The following is an 11,154-nucleotide window of genomic DNA, read 5'->3' on the forward strand; positions in this document are numbered from 1 at the left end:
GTTAGATGGGGTTATTGGGTTACGGGGATAGGGTGGAAGTGAGGGCTTAAATGGGTCGGTGCAGACTCGATGGGCCAAATGGCCTCCTTTTGCACTGTATGTTCTATGTTCTATGTTCTATAACGAGGAAAAATGTGTTTTCCACACAACCCGGCTAGCCATCCTCGGCTATGTCATGGAAAACGGGGTCCTAGGTCCCGACCCCAACCGCATGCGCTCCCTTAAGGAACTCCCCCTCCCCCGCAGCCTCAAGGCCCTCAAACGGTGCTTGGGGCTCTTCTCCTACTACGCCCAGTGGGTCCCCAAGTATGCGGACAAAGCCCACCCACTCCTAAAGACCACCACTTTTCCCCTCTCGGCTGAGGCTCGATTGGCCTTCAACCGCATCAAGGCTGATATCGTCAAGGCTGCTTTGCGCGTGGTGGACTAAGCTATCCCCTTCCAGGTAGAGAGCGATGCATCAGACATCGCCCTGGCTGCTACCCTCAACCAGGCAGGCAGACCAGTAGCGTTCTTCTCCCGGACCCTCACCGCCTCCGAGGTTCGACACTCTGCAGTCGAGAAGGAGGCACAAGCCATTGTGGAGGCTGTGCGGCGCTGGAGACACTACCTCACCGGTAGGAGGTTTACCCTCGTCACCGACCAACGGCTGGTCGCCTATATGTTCGATAACACGCAACGGGGGAAAATAAAAAATGATAAAATTTTGAGGTGGAGGATCGAACTCTCCACCGACACGTACGATATCAAGTATCGTCCAGGGGAGCTCAACGAGCCCCCAGATGCCCTGTCCCACGGCACATGCGCCAACGCGCAGGACGACCGCCTGCAAGCCATCCACAATGACCTCTGCCACCCAGGGGTTACCCGGCTCGTCCATTTCATCAAGTCCCGCAACCTACCTTACTCAACCAAGGAGGTCAAGGCCATGATCAGGGCCTGCCAGATCTGTGCGGAGTGCAACCCGCACTTCTACCGGCCAGACAAGGTTCGGCACGTGAAGGCCTCGGGGCCCTTTGAGCGACTGAGCGTGGACTTCAAGGGGCTCCTCCCGTCCACCAATCATAATGCATATTTCCTCACCATTATCGATGAGTTCTCCCGCTTCCCATTCGCCATTCCCTGCACCGACATGACCTCAGCCACGGTGATTAAGGCACTGCACAGCATCTTCACTCTGTTCAGTTTCCCCGCTTATATCCACAGCGACCGGGGTACATCGTTCATGAGCGATGAACTACGTCAGTATCTACTCAGCAAAGGCATCGTCTCGAGCAGAACGACCAGTTATGACCCACGGGGAAACGGGCAAGTGGAGAGGGAGAACACGACAGTGTGGAAGGCTGTCCTTCTGGCCCTACGGTCAAGAAGTCTCCCAACCACCCACTGGCAGGAGGTCCTACCCGATGCCCTACACTCCATTAGGTCACTCCTCTGCACGGCCACGAATGAGACCCCTCACAACCGATTGTTTGTCTTCCCCAGGAAGTCTACCTCCGGGGTCTCGCTTCCACCTTGGCTGATGGCTCCGGGACCTGTTCTTCTCCGGAGGCACACGAGGAGCCATAAAACGGTCCCCCTGGTCGAAAAGGTCCGATTACTTCACGCCAACCCCAGTTACGCCTACGTCGAGTACCCCGACGGCAGGCAAGATACGGTTTCCCTCCGGGATCTGGCACCCGCTGGATTCCCCACTACAGACGTCCCTTCCCGCGCCGCTCCCCTGCAGGACCCAGCAACCCCTACAACACACCCCCTCCAGGCCCCACTCCCCGTTGGTGAGCACCTACCGCGCACCCCCCCTAGCGCCCATTACACACCCCGCCGGCGCCGGCACCGCTATCCCCGGTCCCGCCTATTCTCCCTGCGCCCCGTTCCCCTGCCCCGACCCCGACCGAAGCTCCGACCGCCGTGCTCCCGGACGTACCCTCAACCAAGACGTCAGTGTCCGCTGCACCACCGCCCGAACTGAGGAGATTGATGAGGACGATCCGGCCACCGAGACGGATGGACTTATGATGGCACTTCACCCCCGCCGGACTCTTTTTTAAACAGGGGATGAATGTGATGAACAGTTACTGTAACACTGTACCTTTGTCATCATGTAAGGTGATGTCCCCTTTAAGACCAGGCTTGGAACCCTGGGGAACTCTGCCTCCGGCTCCGCCCATCTGGGAGCCGTATATAAGGGGCTGCCTTGTGGGCGGCGTAGCTGTTAGTACACGTCTCGGCACCAGTCTAGTTTTTAGTTTATTAAAACCTTCTTTACCGTTTGCACTCGAAGCGTCGTTATTGAGGGTACCACAAAGCCCAATTAAACAAAATAATATTAGGTTTATTTGGGATAGTTTTCTCTTTCATTCATTTACGGGATGTGGGTGTTGCTGGCTGGCCAGCATTTATTATCCATTCTGAGTTGCCCTTCAGAAGGTGATGGTGAGCTGCCTTCTTGAACCGCTGCAGTCCTTGAGGTGTAGGTACACCCACTGTGCTGTTAGGCAGGGATTTCTACATATACATGCTGCAGCAATAACTTAATGCCTTGGGCGGCTTCAGTTGCCTGGATGGCCCATCAGTTGGATGGATGGCCAATGGAGATCCGATGGGTGCCAAGAACAGAGGGTTTGACTGGGGTGGGTTTGAGACCAACTCCTTGCCCACCCGCAGTGTAGGACATGGTGCTGTGGGTCAGACCTGCCTTCGGGCAGAGGACTCAAGAAGTACACCCGCAGTGCTGTTAGGGAGGGAGTTCCAAGATTTTGCCCCAGTGACAAGTGAAGGAACGGTGATATATTTCCAAGTCAGGGTGGTGAGTGATTTGGAGGGGAACCTCCAGGTGGTGGGGTTCCCAGGTATCTGCTGCTCTTGCCCTTCTAGATGGTAGTGGCCGTTTGTTTGGATGGTGCACTCTAAGGCACCTTGGTGAGTTACTGCAGTGCATCTTGTAAATGGTACACACGGCTGCCACTGTCCGTCGGGGGTGGAGGGTTTGAATGTTGGTGGAAGGGGGAGCAATCAAGCGGCTGCTTTGTCCTGGATGGTGTCGAGCTTCTTGAGTGTTGTTGGACCTGCACTCATCCAGGCAAGTGGAGAGTATTCCATTATATTCCTGACTTGGTACGAAGTCTTACAACACCAGGTTAAAGTCCAACAGGTTTGTTTCGATGTCACTAGCTTTCGGAGCGCTGACTTGTGCCTTGTAGTTGGTGGACAGATTTTGGGGGGTCAGGAGGTGAGTTACTCACCGTAGGATTCTTAGCCATTGACCTGTCCTGCTAGGCACAGTATTAATATGGCTAGTCCAGTTCAGTTTCTGATCAATGGTAGCCCCAGGATGTTGATTGTGGGGGATTCAGCGATGGTAATGCCATTGAATGTCAAGGGGTGATGGTTAGATCCTCTCTTGTAGGAGATGGTCATTGCCTGACACTTGTGTGGTGCGAAGGTAACTTGCCCCCCTTCCACAAACATTCAAACCCTCCAGCACCGAGGAACAGTGGCAGCCGTGTGTGCCATCTACAAGATGCACTGCAGTAACTCACCAAGGTGCCTTGGAGAGCACCTTCCAAACCCACGACCGCCACCATTTAGAAGGACAAGAGCCCAAGCCTGGATATTGTCCAGGTCTTGCTACATTTGTACATGGACTGCTTCATTATCTGAGGAGTCACGAATGGTGCTGAACATTGTACAGTCAGCTACGAACATCCCCACATCTGACCTGATGATGGAAGGGATTGATGAAGCAGCTAAAGATGGTGGGGCCTAGGGCACCACCCTGAGGAACTCCTGCAGTGATGTCCCGAAGCTGAGATGATTGACCTTCAACCATCTTCCTTTGTGCCAGGTATGATTCAAACCAACCCTTTTGTCTACGTTTAAACTAAGGCTGTAATGAGGTCAGGAGCTGAGTGACCCTGTCGGAACCCAAACTATGGGCGAGATTCTCCACACCCCCGCTGGTTGGGAGAATCGCCTGGGCCGCCAAAATTTCCCAGGACGCCGGTCCGACGCCCTCCCGCGATTCTCCCAAGCGGCGGGAACGGCCCGTTCGAGTTTCGTGGGCCGCAGGCCGGAGAATCGCCGGAGACACCCAAAATAGCGATTCTCCGGCACCCCCGCTATTCTCAGGCCCGGATGGGCCGAGCGGCCAGGCCAAAACGGCGGGGTCCCCCTGGCGCCATCCACATCTGGTCGCTGCCGTCGTGAATGGTGCGTGAACGCTGGGGGGGCGGCCTGCGGGGGGGGGCGAGGGGAGATCCTGCACCGGGGGGTACCTCAAATGTGGGGTGGCCCGCGATCGGTGCCCACCGATCGTCGGGCCGTCCTCTCTGAAGGAGGACCTCCTTCCTTCCGCGGCCCCGCAAGATCCGTCCGCCATCTTGTTGCGGGGCGGACTCAGCGAGGACGGCAACCACGCATGCGCGGATGACGCCCGTTATGCGGCGCCGGCCGCGTCATCTATGCGGCGCCGCCTTTACGCGGGCGACAAGGCCCGGCGCGGGTAGATGACGCGGCCCCGATCCTGGCCCATTGTCAGGGCCTGAATCGGTCGGGGTCGGGGCCGTTCCGCGCCGTCGTGAACCTCGACGGCGTTCACGACGGCGCGGCCACTGCGGCGCGGGAGTGGAGAATCTCGCCCCCTGGCTGTGGAGCAGGTTATTGCTGAGTACGTGCCGCTTCCTGGCACGGTTGATGACTCCTTCCATCACTTTGCTTGTGATGGAGAGCAGACAAGAGAGCAGGCTACCTGAAGAGAGTAGATTTAATCCCTTGAACCTGAATGAATCAATAATCTAATGGTAAGAGAATGCCTAGCTAACAGTGACTATAATATGACTCAATGTCAAGTTTGAGAGGGAGAAGAGCCATCACAGCCAAGGTTTAAATGTAGTTAAAAGAGATTTTCGAGTGGTTGGGGTGTGTTCTGATATTAGAGGTTGCACTACGGGTTCACCTGTGGCCCCTGCATGCTAGCTCCGCCCAAGAGCCGGGTTATAAATATGCGTGGCCTCCAGCTCGCAGCCATTTCGCCAGCTGCTGTGTAGAGGCCACACATTTGGTAGTAATAAAGCCTCAGTTTTTATTCAACTTCGTCTCCAGTCAAATTGATCGTGCCTCAATTTATTAGTATCAGATGTGTGGCCTCCCACAGCAGCTGATTTATTAGTATTAGATTCAGAAGATGGACCTCCGGATTAAACCAGATCGCCTGCAGCTGGATCCACACTCAAGTGACGCCAGAAAGGACTTCCAGCACTGGCTGGCTTGTTTTGAAGCATATATCGACGCGGCTCCGACCCCTGTTGCAAAGGCTCAGAAGATCCAAATATTGTACTCCAGAGTCAGCTCTCAAATCTTCCCGCTGATCCAGGATGCGCCCAATTACGCTGATGCCATGACTCGACTCAAACAAAATTATGAACAGAAGACGAACACGCTATTCGCCAGACACGCGCTCGCAACGCATAGTCAACTACCTGGTGAGTCAATCGAGGACTTCTGGAGGGCCCAGATCCCACTAGTTCGGGACTGTGACTGCCAGGACGTTACAGCTAAGGAGCACTCAGATCTCCTTATGCGGGACGCTTTTGTGACTGGGATTGGGTCCGATGTTATCAGGCAGCGGCTCCTAGAAGGGGCCACACGCGACTTTGCAGAGACTAAAACACTAGCGCTCTCCATGACGGTCGCCCTGCGCAATGTCCAGCCTACGCCCCCAACTGCACAGCCCACTCCTCCTACGCTTCATGTGCTCCATACGCAGCCGCCCCAGCGGGGACGCTGCCCACCCAATACGCCTGCGCTATGCGCCAGCCAGTGATCTCCGGGGGGCCCCGATGCTATTTTTGCAGCCAGCCAAAACATTCCCGCCAACGCTGCCCGGCCCGCACTGCCCTTTGTAAGACTTGGGGGAAGAAGGGCCACTTTGCTGCGGTGTGCCAGGCCCGCTCAGCGGCCGCGGTCGCCCCCACCCACCCCGGTCACGGACAATGGGCGCCGCCAATCTCCTCTCCACCCCAAGCCGTGTGCAACCAATGGGCGCCGCCATCTTCTTCCCCGCACAATTCGTGCATTTCATGGGTGCCGCCATCTTGCTCCACCCCAGCAACGTGCGTTCCATGGGCGCCTCCATTTTGTAAGCCCCAGGTTCTCCGGGCGCCGCCATCTTGTCCACCCCGCAGCACATGGACACCAACGGCGTTCCAGGACCCCAGCTCAACGGCCGCCTCACTACCCGACGATCAACCACGGCTCGCCTCCATGGTAATCAACCAGTCCTGACCACACACTCTGACCAATGCACCACCAGTGTGAAAGTCAATGGCCATGTGACCTCCTGCCTACTGGACTCCGGGAGCCCTGAGAGCTTTGTACACCCAAATAAGGTAAGGCGCTGCTCCCTTAAGGTACACCCTACCAATCAAAAAATCTCCCTGGCCTCCGGATCCCATCGCGCAGCGATCCGGGGGTACTGCACGGTCACGCTCACAGTCCAAGGCATAGAGTTCCACGACTTTCGCCTCTACGTCCTCCCTAACCTCTACGCTGCACTTATTATCGGCCTGGACCTCCAGTGCAACCTCCAGAGCCTGACCCTTAAATTCGGCGTACCCTTACCACCCCTCACTGTGTGCGGCCTCGCGACCCGAAAGGTCGATCCTCCTTCCCTCTTTGCCAATCTAACTCCAGATTGCAAACCCGTCGCCACCAGGAGCAGACGGTACAGCACCTTCATCAGGTCCGAGGTCCAGCGGTTGCTTCGGGAAGGCGTCATCGAGGCCAGCAACAGCCCCTGGAGAGCTCAAGTGGTAGTGGTTAAGTCTGTGGAGAAAAACCGAATGGCCGTGGACTACAGCCAGACCATCAACAGGTTCACGCAGTTCGACGCGTAACCCTCCCACGCATATCTGACATGGTTAACCAGATTGCACAGTACCGGGTCTTCTCAACGGTGGACCTCAAATCCGCGTACCACCAGCTCCCCATCCGTAAATTGGACCGGCCATACACCGCCTTCAAGGCAGACGGCCGTCCATATCACTTCCATAGGGTTCCCTTCGGCGTCACCAACTGGGTTTCGCTCTTCCAAAGGGAGATGGACCGAATGGTCAACTGGTACGGTTTACGGGCCATGTTACCGTACCTAGACAATGTGACCATCTGCAGCCATGACCAGCAGGACCACGACGCTAACCTCACTAAATTTCTCCACACCGTCACTCTCCTCAACCTCACGTATAACAAGGAGAAGTGTGTGTTCCGCACAAACCGTTTAGCCATCCTCGGCTACGTGGTCCAGAACGGAGTTCTGGGGCCCGATCCCGACCGCATGCGGCCCCTCATGGAGCTCCCCCTCCCCCACTGCCCCAAGGCCCTCAAACGTTGCCTGGGGTTCTTCTCGTATTATGCGCAGTGGGTCCCAAACTATGCGGACAAGGCCCGCCCACTCATACAGTCCACTCATTTCCCCTTGACGGCCGAGACACAACAGGCTTTCGCCCGGATTAGAGCTGATATTGCCAAAGCTGGAATGCACACTGTAGACGAAACACTTCCCTTCCAAGTAGAAAGCGACGCATCGGACGTTGCCCTCTATGCCACCCTCAACCAGGCAGACAGGCCCATGGCATTCTTTTCCCGCACCCTCCATGCCTCTGAAATTCGGCACTCATCCGTCGAAAAAAAGGCCCAGGCTATCGTTGAGGCTGTGCGACATTGGAGGCATTACCTGGCCGGCAGGAGATTCACTCTCCTCACTGACCAACGGTCGGTAGCCTTCATGTTCAATAACACATAGTGGGGCAAGATCCAAAATGATAAAATCTTGCGGTGGAGAATCGAGCTCTCCACCTATAATTACGAGATTAAGTATCGCCCTGGCAAACTCAACGAGCCCCCAGACGCCCTACCCTGAGGTACATATGCCAGCGCACAGGTAGACCGACATCGGGCCTTGCACGACAGCCTTTGTCACCCAGGGGTCACTCGGTTGTACCATTTCATTAAGGCACAAAATTTGCCCTACTCCATCGAGGAAGTAAGGACAATCACCAAGGCCTGCCAGGTCTGTGCGGAGTGCAAGCTGCACTTCTACCGGCCGGACCGCGCGCACCTGGTGAAGGTCTCCCGCCCCTTTGAATGCATCAGCGTGGATTTCAAAGGCCCCCTCCCCTCCTCCGATCGACACACATATTTCCTCAGTGTGATCGATGAATACTCCCGGTTTCCCTTCGCCATCCCATGCCCCGACAAGACGTCTGCCACCGTCATTAAAGCCCTTAATTCTATCTTCACTCTGTTCGGCTTCCACAGTGACAGGGGATCCTCATTCATGAGTGATGAGCTGCGTCAGTTCCTGCTCGGCAGGGGTATCGCCTCCAGCAGAACGACAAGCTACAACCCCCGGGGAAACGGAAAAGTAGAAAGGAAGAATGGGACGGTATGGAGGGCCGTCCAGCTGGCAAGAGGTCCTCCCTGATGCACTACATTCCATTCGCTCATTACTCTGCACCGCTACTAACAGTACACCACATGAACGTCTTTTTGCCTTCCCCAGGAAGTCCACATCAGGGGTATTGCTCCCAACTTGGCTCGCGGCTCCGGGAACCGTGCTTCTCCGTAAACATGTGCGGCTCCACAAGGTGGATCCATTGGTGGAAAGGGTGCATCTGCTCCACGCAAACCCACAGTACGCCTACGTGGCATTCCCCGACGGCCGCCAGGATGCCGTCTCCCTCAGGGACCTGGCACCAGCAGTTTCCACCCCCACACCACCCCCGGTGCCATCCCCCCCTCCCCCGCCGCTCCCATCACCCCCCCTAAGACCGTCCGTCCTCCCCCTGTCCACCCCCGTTGATGAAGAGGACTTCAGCACGCTCCCGGAGTCAACTTCGACCACGACAGCACCAACATCGCCGTCACCACTTCGTCGATCTGAAAGAACCATCAAGGCACCGGACCGGCTGAACCTCTGACCGGCCCGCCGGAACCTCTGACCGGCCCGCCGGATGACCAGAGACATTTTTTTTGCTGCTCTGTAAATATTAAAATTTCTAATTGTATATAGTTATCCACCATCCCCGCCGGACTCAATTTTAACAGGGGGTGAATGTGGTAAACCACTGTATTCTGATATTAGAGGTTGTACGGTAGAACCTGCACTACAGGTTCACCTGTGGCCCCTGCATGCTAGCTCCGCCCAGGAGCCGGGTTATAAATATGCGTGGCCTCCAGCTCGCAGCCATTTCGTCAGCTGCTGTGGGGGTCCACACATCTGATACTAATAAAGCCTCAGTTTGGATTCAACTTTGTCTCCAGTCAAACTGATCGTGCCTCATGGGGGTAGAAATCATTAATGGAAAATTAAACTATGGATGATCAATGGAGGTGTTCCAAAAAAAATAATTTAAATACAAGACTGTACATATAAAGGCAAAACTGTCTATCGGGCCGCCATTTTTAGCAGGCGGCCTGATAACGCGTTCTGGTGGCTGGTCTCTCTCCTCGCCGCAACCCAAATCCTGCCCCACCCCCACCACAGCATTTGCTCTGCATGGGCAATTAAGTAATCTTGGTCAATCGGGGTAAGTATCGAACTAAAAGAGCTTATAACAAAAGTAATGAATAGTAAAGACCTATGGTTCGGGATATATTTGAAGTAAAGCAAAGGGAGAGTCCAGACAGAAACAGTAGAAAAAGATCACTGCGTTAAAACTCACTTATCCCTTACAGCTGTTGCCTCAGGCACATCTGGCTGTCTGGAAGGTGTCAATCGCAGCCTAGTAAAAGCCATTTTTGACTGATGTGAATAAAAGCCTTGCAGGTCAAAGGATCTGCGGAGATTTCTAGGAAAGCAGAAGCTGTAAATACCTATAAAGCAAAGACCACATCACCACGGTTTAAAACCCCTCAGATCCTTTGATCTGCAAGGCTTTTATTCACATCAGTGAGAACTAGCTTTTACTAGGCTGTGATTGACAACTTCCAAACAGCCAGATGTCTGGATTGTTTAATTTCATTGCCCTTTACACTTGAATGTATGCCAAATACCCGGTCGTGAAACTGACCACAATGTTTATAAACATCTGGCTATGATTGTCAGCTCTTGACCAAGTTAAAAGCAGATAAGATCACTTTCTCTTTTTCAACGGAAATCACAAAAGCGTGGCGAGTTCGGTGCCCAGCTCATTAATCGGATGCAAATTGACACATTTCCATCCTCCCGCTGGCGTGGAATGCAAACCTTGATACCGCCACCAGCGGGGGATCAGAGCATCGGAACGGATTGGCGTCAGGTGCTGATACCGGTTTTTTGATGATGCTGCGTTCTCTGCCCGATTGCGGGTCGCTTTGCCAGGGCCTGCAGTTGTAAATTCTACTTGTGTCCAACAAACGAGAAAACATTTTTGTGGAGGCTAACAGATCGGGATTTATGGTGAGAATGTGGATAGGTAGGATTGAGGAAGACCGCTAAGTGAATGGGTTGAGTTTTACAAGTTCAACATAATGGTACAGGTTTTCCATTCTAAAGCTGTCGTCACACCACAGATATTTTGGCCCACTAGAGTACTGCCAATGTTATTTTAAATAGGATCAAAAATTAAATGAAATTTTATTCCCAATTGCATGATGGCACAGTGGTTAGCGCTGCTGCCTCACAACTCCAGGGACCTGAGTTTGATTCCCGGCTTGGGTCACTGTCTGTGCGGAGTCTGCACGGTCTCCCCATGTCTGTGAGGGTTTCCACCCACAAGTCCTGAAAGACGTGCTTGTTCGGTGAGTTGAACGTTCCAAATTCTCCTTCAGTGTACCCGAACAGGCGCCGGAAAGTGGCGACTAGCGGATTTTCATAGTTACTTTATTGCAGTGTTAATGTAAGCCTGCTTGTGATATATTGGATTATGTTAGATTATTTTATATTCCCTCATTTCCTGGTGTCCCTCCACTAATTACTGCATTTTCCCAATTTATATCACACTCCTAATTAATTCTCCTTTTAACTGGTGTCACTGACCATTCACTTATGACTGACTGCCTGAGAATAAAGGCAGTGTGGGAGCTCCCAAGATTATTAATCAGCAAAATGTGCTGCTGGTTTCCAGCGAGCTGAGAATGGAATGTTTGGAATCCTTTCCTGTTTACATGCATGTC

This window comes from Scyliorhinus torazame, chromosome 8, assembly GCF_047496885.1.
Source record: "Scyliorhinus torazame isolate Kashiwa2021f chromosome 8, sScyTor2.1, whole genome shotgun sequence".
Taxonomy (NCBI): domain Eukaryota; kingdom Metazoa; phylum Chordata; class Chondrichthyes; order Carcharhiniformes; family Scyliorhinidae; genus Scyliorhinus; species Scyliorhinus torazame.